This window comes from Bos indicus x Bos taurus, chromosome 2 (genome assembly GCF_003369695.1).
Source record: "Bos indicus x Bos taurus breed Angus x Brahman F1 hybrid chromosome 2, Bos_hybrid_MaternalHap_v2.0, whole genome shotgun sequence".
NCBI classification, from domain to species: domain Eukaryota; kingdom Metazoa; phylum Chordata; class Mammalia; order Artiodactyla; family Bovidae; genus Bos; species Bos indicus x Bos taurus.
In genome coordinates this window covers 19,361,494-19,374,261 of record NC_040077.1, presented here as the reverse complement: position 1 = coordinate 19,374,261, position 12,768 = coordinate 19,361,494, and positions in this window count along the sequence as shown.

Below are 12,768 nucleotides of genomic sequence, written 5' to 3'. Positions count from 1 at the left end.
TTTGGAAGCAATGATGCTGAAGCTGAAACTCCAGTACTTTGGCTGCCTCATGCGAAGAGTTGACTCATTGGAAAAGACTCTGATGCTGGGAGGGATTGGGGACAGGAGGAGAAAGGGACGACAGAGGATGAGATGGCTGGATGGCATCACTGACTCGATGGACGTGAGTCTGAGTGAACTCCGGGAGTTGGTGATGGACAGAGAGGCCTGGCGTGCTGAAATTCATGGGGTCGCAAAGAGTCGGACATGACTGAGCGACTGAACTGAACTGAACTGAACTGAATGTTTCTGCAACAGACAAATCTATAGATAGGAAATAGATAGTGGTTGCCTAGGGCTGGGGCAGGAGCGTTGGAGGAAAATTGGGAGTAACTGCTAAGAGATACAGGGTTACTTTGGGTGTGATGAAAATTCTCTAAAACTGACTGTGGTGATGAATGCACATACCAGTTAATATACTAAAAATCACTGAATCTTACACTTTAAACAGGTGAACTGTCAGATATATGAATTATGTTTCAGCAAAGCTGCTTATTTTTTGTAGAAGAGAATTTGTCACATCCAAATAAAAGTGTTTAAGACCCTGTATGATTTTGCTTTCTCTTTCTCTGCCAAGGCAATCTTAGAAGCATGTATTGATAGGAAAGTGCTATAAGATCAAAGCAGCTTAAATATGGAGCCAACACATGAAAGGAAATTGTTCTAGAGATTCACCCAGACCCACAGCTGACTCTGAGTAAAAGAGAAATAAAATTTTGTGTTTTTTAAAAAATCACACTTCATTTCGATATAGTGTTAAAAGAAGATTTAGAGATAGTTCATCTAGCCCAGAGTTTCTCAACTCCTTAGTATTGAAATTTTGGATAGGATAATTCTTAGCTGGGTGTTGGCCAGGGCCAGGGCAAGGGGAGGGAGCTGTCCTATACAGTATAGGATACTGAGCAGGATCCTGGCCGCCTCAGTTGTGAATGTCTTTAGACCTTGTCACATGTCCTTGCGTGAGGGCACAAAATCCCCACTTCCCCTGCCTGTGGAGAACCACTGACTTACTCTAACAGTAATTTCCAAAAGAGTGTTTCTTTGAATATTCATTTCACCCACCGCTGCAAAAGAAAAGGGTTACACAGTTTAGTAAGTGTGGAAAACAGAAAGCTAAATGAATTCTCTCACCCCTTCTGCCCTCCTCACGCATTTTATAGTCAGAATATGTAGAACAGTGTCTTGTGTCACTTAAGCAATGACTTAATTGTAGTTTTGAGTTAAGAACTTGGGTCTTCTCAAACCAAATCAATGCTCTTTTGACTCTTTTTGAAACCAAGTCTCCCAAATTCTCGAACTGATACCCTCCAAATAAAGCTTTGAGATTTGTTGACTGGTTGTAAACTACTGGAAGGTCCAAGCACAGACTCTCCCAAGAGGTCACATTCCATTCTGAGAGTCAAGATGTGGAGTGCGGGTGGAACGAAAACAGTAGGCTCTGTGAGGCAATCCAGAGGCCATTTCCCCTCCCTTCTCTTAATGACCAAACATTTTCAGCTGTACCTGATCCTCTCCCTTTAATTAAGACCTGATCATGAAGGAAAGAAGATATAAGGCATGGATTTGCAGGACAGGTCTCAAATTTAGCATTAGTCAGATTGAATATAACAGTAGGCATCTGGAACATATGAAAAAGATATAATAAACAACATCTTCAGAAGCAGAAGGGATGTATACTGAAGACATATTCTGATATTTATGGTGAAAGCTGCTCAGTTGTGTCCAACTTTTTGCGACTCTATGGACTATATAGTCCATGGAATTCTCCCAGCCAGAGTACTGGAGTGGGTAGCCGTTCCCTTCTCTGGGGGATCTTCCCAACCCAGGGATCAAACCCAGGTCTACCGCATTGCAGGTGGATTCTTTACCAGCTGAGCCACAAGGGAAACCCAATGTTTGTTGGATGGGATTATACTCAAGGCCGAGCTATGTACCTTGAATGATACAGTAGGATAGAAATGTTCACAGATTCTTTCAGGAAATTCAGCTTACATACAGACATTAGTAAAACGGGAACACATTCTATCAAGTGACAAAAAATGATATCAAAGATTAGGGGAGAGCTTCGGTTGCCAAAACTTTTTAGAAACCCAGAGAGGATTTTAAATGGATGTCTGTTCATCACCATCTTGGGATAAAATTTGGACGTAACTATATGTCAAATAGACTTAAACTAATAATTCTGAAGAGCTATTCTGCACAACCAGCAAATAAAACACTGAGGAGCCAGGACTGCCCCTGACATTCTTGAGACCGAGAGGGCAGAGCAGAGGTCTGCGTCTTGTGTCTAAGGGCTTCCCAAGGTGGCTCAGCGGTAAAGAATCTGCCTGCCGATACAGGAGATGCAGGAGACGTGCTTTCAATCCCGGAGTCAAGAGGATCCCCTGGAGACAGAAATGACAACCCACTTCAGTATTCTTTCCTGGAAAACCCTACGGACACAGGAGCCTGGGACTACAGTCAATAGGGTCACAGAAAGTTAGACATGACTGAGCAACTGAACTCATACACACCCCATGTCTAACTGTGGAAATGCTACAAATAAAATATGTTTCGTTTTTTTTAACTTAGTAACTTTATCTCCCTCATGATCTCAAGACCAAGTTTGAATGGTTGATTCTTGAACCCCTCAGAGTTCTGCGGTAGGACATGGAGGCATGGGGTGAGCTGGATCCCAGGCTGAGGCTGCCGCTCTTCTTGTCCCATCCCTGGCTCTGACGGAGAAGGGCCTCTTCTGCAGGAGTATGGATGCCCTGGCCCACACACCCACGCTGTGTGTACCTCCCCCGGGGACCTTCAGGCTGAGGAGTGAGTGTACTAGTGGCATGGTCTGCCCTTGAGAGGATGGGACCAGGGAGGAAGTATAGGCTGGCCGGGAAAGTGAGCCTGACGTTGTTTGGGCAGGGAATTCTGGGATGGTCCAGGGTACCCAGAGTCTGGTCTAGAGGCAGTGGTCCCCAATCTTTTTGGCACTAGGGATCGGTTCGTGGAAGACAATTTACAGACTGGGGTGGGAAGGGATCATTTTGGGATGATTCAAGTGCATTACATTTATTTTGAACTTTATTTCGATTATTATTATGTCAGCTCCACCTCAGATCATTGGGCATTAGATCCTGGAGGTTGGGGACCCCTTGTCTAGAGGGAATCAATGTGGGTTCTAAGTGGGTACATCCTCTTGGCCCCAGTCTCCTCATCCAGTGGTGAGGGGCACAGCAGGGAGGGTTAGAGCAGGGCCCTTTAAAACCTGAAAGGCTCTATCAGCAGGATCCCGGAACATTCTGGAATGTGATAATTAGTCTGAGACACAGAATCCGGCACATACTTCAGGCCTGCTTTGGCAGGAGGAGGGAGGCCAGATCAAGCTTGTCCAGACAGGAGAGATGGATCATGCCTCACTTGCCCTGGAGGGTTCACAGAAGCTTATTGATTCCTGGCAAAGCAGAACAGCCCAGGCTGGAAGAGTCTGCCAGATCTGAATGCTGGTTTAGTTAATGATTTAAAGGGACATTCACCTTTTAAATTTATTTGGAGACTGGACTGCAAGATTCTGGTGTGATTTTTATCAGGGCCATTGAACTTTCTGTTCGTCCTCTTCATTGTGACCCCTGCTACGTCATCCACCACTGTTCTCATGGCACCAAGGACCCATCAGCCCTGCTGCCTTCCTCTCAGCTTGTTACCAGTGTTGACAGTTTCAGGAATAATCTTCATAAGTGCCCTTTACCCTTTGGCCCTCCATTCAGTCCTATTTTTTGTACTCCCCACCCAAAGTGAAATCTACCATATACTTTCTATTTCTGCTCTAAAACAGAAGATGTTGCTGGGGAAAACTGAGAAATCAGATCCAAGACAATGTCAACCGACTGTTTCCACTGAGCCCTTGCTACCAAAAGGCAATTGTCTGATTTTTCAATCAAGATAGGTGCTTTCCCACCGTATTTTCTTGATCTTTCCTACAATCCCACTTCCTGTGTATCACTCCCATCTTGCATGATGGAAGAGATCAAGATTCTACAATGTCAGCCTCCTCTTTCTGCGGCTTCTCTGCTGAGAAATATTTAAACAAGGTATTTCCTTTTCTCCCTCCATCTCATCTCAGATGAAGATGGTAACCCTCTCTTCTCTAGGTTTGTTTTCTTCGTGAGTCCCAGAGTCCACGGATTCACATGGGGTCTCTTCTCTGTTCTACATCTGTTTCCAAGTATGCCAGTTTTCTTACTTACTCTTCACTACATCAGAGCATCCAATTCCTTGGCTCCTCTTCTGCCTCTTCTCCACCAGGCCCCCTCCCCAGGCTATTGGTGCCTTCTTGGCTCACTTTTATCACTTTTGAGCTATTGTTTATCACTTTGAACATTTTTTTTTCATAGCATAATCAATCCCTTTGCCCCTTGGTCTTTCTGCCCCAGCAGATCATCCCAGAAAATTCCAAGTCTTGGATCAGTCTACCACCAATTTTCTCAGCTCTTACTATTAATAATCCAAACTGTTAAAGAAAATCATGCAGTTATGTGGACTAGCGCCAACTGCAACTTTGGTCTCTTTCTTCAGTCACACTCTCAAGAGGCAATAATTCTTCTAGCTGTCCTCCCTTGTTTAAGCCGCTTTCCTACTTCTCTTGGTAATAAATCTAATTTTCGGCATTTTCATTTCTACCCTTTCACTCATCATCTTCCTATTTTCGAATCATTTCCTTCCTTCCTTCCTCTTTCTTTTATATTCATTAATACCCTGGATGTGCCTTATATTCTTCTTTCTTTTCTCTCCTACCTCGTCTCACCAGAAACCACATCCGGTTGATCTTCCCTATAAAACATTTCCTAAACTCATCCTCTCCTCTTTATTTTGTCATTTTTCTTAATTCAGGCTTTCACTGTCTCTACCTGGCCTTTTTGAACTGTCTCCTAAATGGCATTCACTGATTCTAGCCGTATCTCTCTCCAATTCCTATTGAATAAACTTCTCAGAGGGATAGTTTCTTAGGGAAAGGAAGGGTGAGTTGGGGTTGGGGAGGAAGGAAGACTGAAAGGAGAGAGGGAGACCCAAAGTTTGGAAGCCAAAGAAGGACACTAAAGGGAGAATAGAAATGCTTGCAGTTAAACCCTCTCTTCTGTCTCTTCATAAAAATTTCAGTCAAACCTATGTTGCTTACCTCTTCTTTGTGGAGTTGACTTGCTTTTAGAGAAACACAATCAAGTACTGAGTCCTGCTGTAAGGCAAAGACTGCACATGAAGCCAGCTAACATCTGGCCTGTGTGTTCAATTATTCTTCATTCATTTACTTATTTCTTACTTAACAAATATTTACTGAGCTCCTATCACATGTCAGGCACATGCTAGGTGTTGGAAGGTGATCCAGACAATCTTGCCTTAAAAAGAATTTATAGTCTAGTGGAGAGCAGACAAATAAACTAAGATGTGGTAAGTGCAATGACATGAGAAGTTTATGGGAGTGCCTGGAAGGGATACATCAAAGTCAAGAGTGGGAGGGAGTCCAAGGGGACTTCCCCAGGGAATTGGCATTTAACTGGAGATCACAGGAATGTGCAGGTATTAGCCAGGTGTAGGGAAAAGATGGAGAAAATCTAGGAAGGTGAAGAAAGTTCAGAGGCAAATGAGGGGATGGTGAGCCCAAGGAACTGAAAGAAGAGGGAAAATTGTGGGAAACAAGGTAGTATAGGTAAACTGGGGACAGATCTTAACTTGTAAGTCAAGTTTAAAAGTTTACACTTTATCCTAAAGGTAATGGGAAGCTACAGATGGTCTTTTAGTGGGTGAATGACTTGATCAGATTTATGACTTTGAGAGAACATGTGACAGGATGATATGTGAAGTATTAATGGAACATACTTTGTCTGTTCATCTCTCTCCCTGGGCTCTGAGCTACCAACCTGCACCCTGCTAGCTCACCAAGACACACACAGACACACACGCACACACACTCCATCAGACTTCTTTGTTAGCAGAGTGAAAAGCACATTGATTACTGAGGAGGCAGTCTACTGCTGAGAGAGACCCAGATTGTGCTACATAATTCAAAGGGTTCTGCACTTTAACTCAGAGATTAAACTGATGAGATTAAACAATTCACACAAATGCATAAATGGGAATTGATTTTTTTTTCCCCCTTTTGTGCTGGAAGGGGAGAAGAAATGACCTGACCTGGAAAGGGGATATGATGGACAAAAGGAAGAAATGTTCCTGGATTGCTCTTTGGGGTTGCAGGAATGTGGCTGCCCCTTTGAGAGGTGAAGCTACATGGGAAGTGGATGTGCATGCCAGCCTGTCACCACCATCAGGGCCAGCAAGGTCCAAAAACCTAGAGGAGACACTGAGCCCTGCTGTGTGAAGAGGTTAGATAATGGCAGCGTTGCCAGCAGGCTGGTGCTAGCATGAGGATCCAGCCCAGAAGAGATGAAATGGGTAGTTCTCACTCCATTGCCATATGCAGCCAATCAGACATAAACCACCATCCCCGTCCACACTTCCCTTGGGTAGTTAGCCCAAGGAGACTCCAGAGTAAGGGGCTGGAAGAAGGGAAAGAAAGTCTGAAATAATTATAAACTGAAATACTTGAATAATCTCAGATTCTGTCACATCACTGAATCTACTTGAGAGAATCTAGATTAAGTTGTCTGCCAGGAAGAAGGCTGGAAGTTCAGATTCCAATATTAAATTTACTCTAGGAAATAATGTTTTGTTTTTGCATACGTTGCATCTTTGAAATTCCTTGCTTACAACAATCACATGTTTACTGTGTGGGGAATGATCTGAGAGGAAGAACAGAAACAGAGAGACTTCCCTGGCCATCCAGTAGCTAAGACTTTGCCTTCCAATGCAAGGGGTGTGGGTTCAATCCCTGGTCAGGGAGCTAAGATTCCACATGCCTCATGGCCAAAAAACCAGAACATAAACAACAGAAGCAATACTGTAGCAAATTCAATAAAGATTTTTTAAATGGTCCACACAAAGAAAAAACAAAAGAAAGAGAGACCAGGATTAGGTGAGGTGTGATGGTGGTAGAGAGGAAGGAGATAAGTAAAATGATTAGAGAAAGAGAATCAAGAGTTCATGGTAATGCAGACAGATAAGAAAGAGGATGGAAAGAAAGCAGTCAGGAACCAAACACAAATTTCTGGCTGCATCAATGAGCACACAGTAGTACTTGCCACTCAAAGGGGAAATCAAAGAGATACCAGTTTGAAGAGGAAATTAGTTCAGTTTAAAGTGTGGAAAATCCTGAAAGAGATGGGAATACCAGACCACTTTACCTGCCTCTTGAGAAATCTGTATGCAGGTCAAGAAGCAACAGTTACAACTGGATATGTGCCAGGAGCCGGCATATTGCATATTGAGTGCATATTGCATATTGAGTGCAGCACTTTCCACAGCATCATCTTTCAGGATCTGGAATAGCTCAACTGGAATTCTATCACTGCCGGTAGCCAGCGTGAGGAACTCCGCCCATGACAAAGGTCATGAGGAAGGAGGCTCGGCATACGCAAAGGCGGGATCGAGCCTCAGGAGTCCCCCATCTACCCCCAAAACCAGAGTCTGCCTACTTTCTGCTTTGTGCTTTCACCTACACCTCTGACTTTACGGGGGGCTGTCCCCCACTACCTCTCTCTGAAAAAAGAGTTAGCTAACAGCTCCAGTTAATAATTCCTGGGTGTGACAGTGTTTCAACCTACAAACTCCTTTGAAAGTCCTCCAGCCTGCCTGAATAGGTTTTTCCGGCCACATGTGATTGCTCAGAGCCTCCCAACTGTGAGAGGCATGAGATGTTCTAAACTGTCTAAATACAGATTCCTTTGAGCAGTTAAAAGATTGATTAGAAATTGTATTGGTGAAGGGATTTTCACTTGTTGGGCCAATGTTTGCTGCTAAGTTTCCATATCCCTTACCTGCTGTGTCCCTGGCAGTGTATTGATTAATATAATTGGTGTAAGTAGTAGCTTTAATGTTTGTAACCTGGGACCCTTGAGTTAATTCTTTTTCTTGTTATAGCCCACCACACCTTTGCTCTGTAGGAATGCAACTTTATCTAATGCTTTTGGAGGGTGGCGCTTGACCAATCACCTTTAGAGAAAAATAAGTTTTCTGAAGAAAGGGTCTTAAAATGTTAACAGGCCTCCGGGCCAGAAGATGATGCAAATCACCTAAGCTTTTGCATATGATAAGTTTGCAGGAAGAAAGCCTGGCTTGCTGCCTGTCTCTACCCCTTCCCCCATTATCCTCTATGCATAACTTAAGGTATAAAAACTACTTTGGAAAATAAAGTGCGGGCCTTGTTCACCGAAACTTGGTCTCACCATGTCGTTCTTTCTCTTACCTTCTGGCTGAATTATTCAGCCTCTTTTCTCCACTGAATTTCTTCACTGAGCTATCCTTATTCTATTACTCTTTATATCCTTAATTAATGTTTAATTAAGCAGTTGTTTCCTGATCCTCGCCGACGCCGTCCCCGCTTCGAATTCCCTGGATCAGCCGGGGCTGGTCCCCGGCAGATATGGAACAGACTGGTTCCAAATCAGAAAAGGAGTACGTCAAGGCTGTATACTGTCACCTGCTTATTTAACTTACATGCAGAGTACATCATAAGAAATGCTGGATGGGATGAAGCACAAACTGGAATCAAGATTGCCGGGAGAAATATCAATAACCTCAGATGTGCAGATGACACCACCCTTATGGCAGAAAGTGAAGAAGAACTAAAGAGCCTCTTGATGAAAGTGAAAGGAGAGTGAAAAAGTTGGCTTAAAGCTCAACATTCAGAAAACTAAGATCATGGCATCTGTTCCCGTCATTTCATAACCAACAGATGGGGAAACAGTGGAAATAGTTGCTGACTTTATTTTTCTGGGCTCCAAAATCACTGCAGATTGTGATTGCAGCCATGAAATACGCTTGCTCCTTGGAAGAAAAGTTATGACCAACTTAGATATTATATTAAAAAAGCAGAGACATTACTTTGCCAACAAAAGTCCTTCTAGTCAAAGCTTTGGTTTTTCCAGTAGTCATGTATGGATGTGAGAGTTGGACTATAAAGAAAGCTGAGTGCCAAAGAATTGATGCTTTAGAACCATGGTGTTGGATAAGACTCTTGAGAGTCCTTTGGACAGCAAGGAGATCCAACCAGTCCATCCTAATTTGAAATCAGTCCTGAATATTCACTGGAAGGACTGATGCTGAAGTTGAAGCTCCAGTACTTTGGCTACCTGATGCGAAGAACTGACTCATTTGAAAAGACCCTGATGCTGGAAAAGATTAAAGGCAGGAGGAAACAAGGACGACAAAGGATGAGATGGTTGGATGGCATCAGAGACTCAATGGACATGAGTTTGAGTACACTCTGGGAGTTGGTGATGGACAGGGAAGCCTGGTGTGCTGCAGTCCGTGGGGTCGCAAAGAATCGGACACGACTGAGCAACTAAACTGAACTGAACTGAAGATGCCTGAAGGGACTTCCCTGGTGGTCCAATGGCTAAGACTCTGCACTCCCAATGCGGGGTGTTAGGGGGCTGGGTTCGATCCCTGGAGAGGGAACTAGATCCCCCATACTGCAACTAAGAGTTGGCATGTGTAAAGATCCCACTTGTCACAATGAAGACTGAAGATCCTGCCTGCTGCAACTAAGACCAGGTGCAACCAACCAAATAAATAAGTAAATATTAAAAAAAAAAAAAAAATGAGTAGAGATAACTTCTATAAGAAGTTTAGCTGCCAAGAGGAAGACAGGGCTGTGGGTGGAGATGAATGTGGCTTTATTTTAAACTGAGAAATAAGAAGCCAGTACAGAGGAAGAGGTAGACTATAAAGATAAGAGTGAGAAAGAATAACTCAGAGTGAGGTCAATGAGATGTCAGGAGGAGATGGAATCCAGAGCACAGGTCAAGAGATTGGCCTTAAGATGGGCGAGAAGAACCTCTTTTATAGTAAGGGGTAAGATGGGTAACAATGCAAGTAATGTATAGGTTCCCATGGAAAACTGAGGCTGCTCACATCTTATAACTTTTTTTTCCCCTTCCCTTAATGAGTGGGAAATAAAATCACAAGCAGAGAAGGTAGAGAGGGCAGGCATGGAGGTTTGGAGAGAGAGGAGAATTCTTGAAATATCCCCTCTGGGGACTCAGGAAGCTTATGCAGACAAGGGGAATGTGACAGGACCGCAGGCCACAATGAAGGCCTTCTTAATGTTGCCGACCATGAGCGTCCATGTGACCATGTGGCTTTCTCCAGCAGTGTCCAGCAGCTCAGGTAAAAGAATGGTCAAACCAGACAACTGGATTTGAGGTATGTGTTCTAAGTCATGTCAGGCAGATGAAACAGAAGTGTAATGCTGCAATGGAGTTGAGGACTCTGGTCAAAAGCTTATGTATGCAGTATGGGGAAAGAAAAGGAGACAGAAAGTAGATGATAAATAAGGAGATAGAAGAAAACAGAAAGATTATCACTTTGGACAACTGATAAAGTGAATATAACCAAGTGAGAAGGATTGGAGGAATAGAAAGTTGTGGGTTCAGAGGTGCTATGGTTTTTTTTTTTTCTTTTCCTTCTTTCTTTTCTTCACTCAGCCACATGGCTCAGGGGATCTTAGTTTCCCAGCCAGGGATTAAACTTAGGCCACAGCCGTGAAAGTTCAGGTCCTAACTACTAGATTGCCAGGGTATTCCCAGTGCTGTGGTTTCTTGATGACAAAGTTTGAGTGACCATGGGATTGAGAGATTGAAGCAGAATGGAAAAGGTAATTGGAGATGGAATCAAGGAACTGAGAGGTCAAGAAAATCTCACAGACATACCAAATGGGCCAGCTTGTTGGCAGAATTTGGAATGAAAAGGAACACTCTGGACCTGTTGCCAGTAACTTCCATAAATAAAAGGGTAAGACCAGGCGGTCAGTAGATGACAGCTGGAGTAGACAGTGTGCCATAATGGCTATGGTGCCTGGGTCTCTGAGGGCACAGAACGAAGACCATGGAAATGGCAGTGTAGGACAGAAAGAACCTGACCTGGCAGCTTCCACTTGCCAGGGCTGCAGAGAAAGCAGTGTGACTGGGGGAAAAACCAGGTTTCTCAGGGGTGAGGCTGGGGCTATCAGGGGCCTTGTTGACAATGGAATGGGATTCCTGGGGTCACAGAGGGAAAACGCAGGAGAAGATGGAGAAGTGGGACACTGAGTCAGGTATGAGGATGAACGTTCCTATGAGGATAACTCATTGGAAGGGCCTCTCTGGGCACATATCAGGGCTATCAGGAGCCTGAGGGATGGTGGTCCGGCAGCTGCCTTGAGGCAGGAGCATTCATAGTCAGGCCTCTCGGGATTCAGCTTTGTCCTGGACACTTCCTGAGTGTCACATTTCAGGAAGAAATGAGTTGGGTGTTGACTCCAGGAATAGGCTATAGTTGAGGGCTGCTGATCGGCAGGATGGTGTGAGACGGTATGACCCTGTGACATATGTAAGCTGGTGGCTGGGTGATTCTCAACATCCCAGCTTCCTTCATTCCCTCATATCCTGCACTATCTCAGTGCCTCTCTGCCTGTTCACTTTAGGGCTTGCTTTTGTTTCTAAACTTAGAGCCCAGGGAAAAGCATTCAGCAACCTTAGAGCACCAGGAGACGTCTTGGAAAAACACCCTGAGTCATCATAGGATTAACTAATTTCAACCAAGGAACATCAAAGGGTCCTCCTTCAAGGAGAGATGCAGTGTTTCGTTTCCTACTATTTTGTTTTCAGTTAAAGAGAGAGAGAGAAAATTTATAAAGGACTCTGATCACTGCAAATTGATTTTTTCTTAAATATGAACCATGGTCCACTTGGCCTCAGGTTGGTTTACTTACACACCATATTTATTTTCACTCCCCATGGTGAGTTTTTTTGTTTGCTTAAAAGTCACAGGTCACATTTTAGAGTCTGTCCAGTTCACGACAGATGAACAATTTACTGTTCTTTGAAATACTCTTGAGCCCTTGAAATGCCATAGGTTGATGCCTTCATCTTCCATACATTCCCTCTGTCAGCAGATTTTTTAGTGAACATCTTGTTGGTAGACCCTGTTTTATTGTTTAATACAGAGATTCAATGACCCTAGGAAAAGGGAGGTTTTTAAGAAAGTCCCAGTGGGGCTTTGATATAAAGATCTTCTAAGTCCATGCCACTTCTTCTTTCTTGCATTATTAATGCATACCTTCCATGCTATTAATGAAGTGTTCCCTTCATGCTAACTTCTTGGGCTCTAAGCTTCAGTGCAGCATCTGGTGACATGGTGATCACCTGACAAAACAGCCAGTAAACAGCATTTTTATGCATACATGAATCTAATATTTAAAGCAAACCAAGTGGCTTGGATGAAGCACAAGCTACAATCAAGATTGCCAGGAGAAATATCAATAACCTCAGATATGCAGATGATACCATCCTTATGGCAGAAAGCAAAGAAGAACTAAAGAGCCCCTAGATGAAAGTGAAAGAGGAGAGTGGAGAAGTTGGCTTAAAACTCAACATTCAGAAAACTAAGATCATGGCATCTGGTCCCATCACTTCATGGCAAATAGACGGGGAAACAATGGAAACAGTGACAGACTTTATTTTTGGGGTGCTCCAAAATCACTGCAGATGGTGATTGCAGCCATGAAGTTAAAAGAGGCTTGCTCCTTGGAAGCAAAGCTATGACTAACCTAGTTCAGTTCAGTTCAGTTGCTCAGTCGTGTCCAACTCTTTGAGACCC